Here is a 485-nt window from a genome sequence, read left to right as displayed (position 1 = left end):
ACCCGGCGTGAGTCGTGCTTCGGTAGCTCAGTTGGTAGAGCACTTGCCCGTGAAAGGCAGAGGTCCCGAGTTCGAGTCTCGGTCGGGCACACAGTTTTAATCTGCCAGGAAGTTTCATATCAGCGCACACTCCGCTGCAGAGTGAAAATCTCATTCTGGAAACATCCCCCAGGCTGTGGCTAAGCCATGTCTCCGCAATATCCTTTCTCTCAGGAGTGCTAGTTCTGCAAGTTTCGCAGGAGAGCTTCTGTAAAGTTTGGAAGATAGGAGACGAGGTACTGGCAGAAGTAAAGCTGTGAGTACCGGGCCTGAGTCGTGCTTCGGTAGCTCAGTTGGTAGAGCACTTGCCCGCGAAAGGCAAAGGTCCCGAGTTCGAGTCTCTGTCGCGCACACAGTTTTAATCTGCCAGGAAGTTTCATATCAGCGCACACTCCGCTGCAGAGTGAAAATCTCATTCTGGAAACATCCCCCAGGCTGTGGCTAAG

The 485-nt window shown here is 52.8% G+C and overlaps 1 non-coding gene across 1 annotated transcript; it reads left to right on the top strand.

Annotated features, from left to right (window-relative positions):
- The first annotated feature begins 15 nt into the window (after nt 1-15).
- On the top strand, nt 16-90 carry Trnas-uga. The gene has a single exon. It is a non-coding gene; the product is annotated as a tRNA-Ser (tRNA).
- Nucleotides 91-485: the final 395 nt, after the last annotated feature.

Source organism: Schistocerca piceifrons, chromosome 2 (genome assembly GCF_021461385.2).
Source record: "Schistocerca piceifrons isolate TAMUIC-IGC-003096 chromosome 2, iqSchPice1.1, whole genome shotgun sequence".
NCBI classification, from domain to species: domain Eukaryota; kingdom Metazoa; phylum Arthropoda; class Insecta; order Orthoptera; family Acrididae; genus Schistocerca; species Schistocerca piceifrons.
Note: the sequence above shows the minus strand (reverse complement) of the source record. Positions and strands in the feature narration are given on the sequence as shown.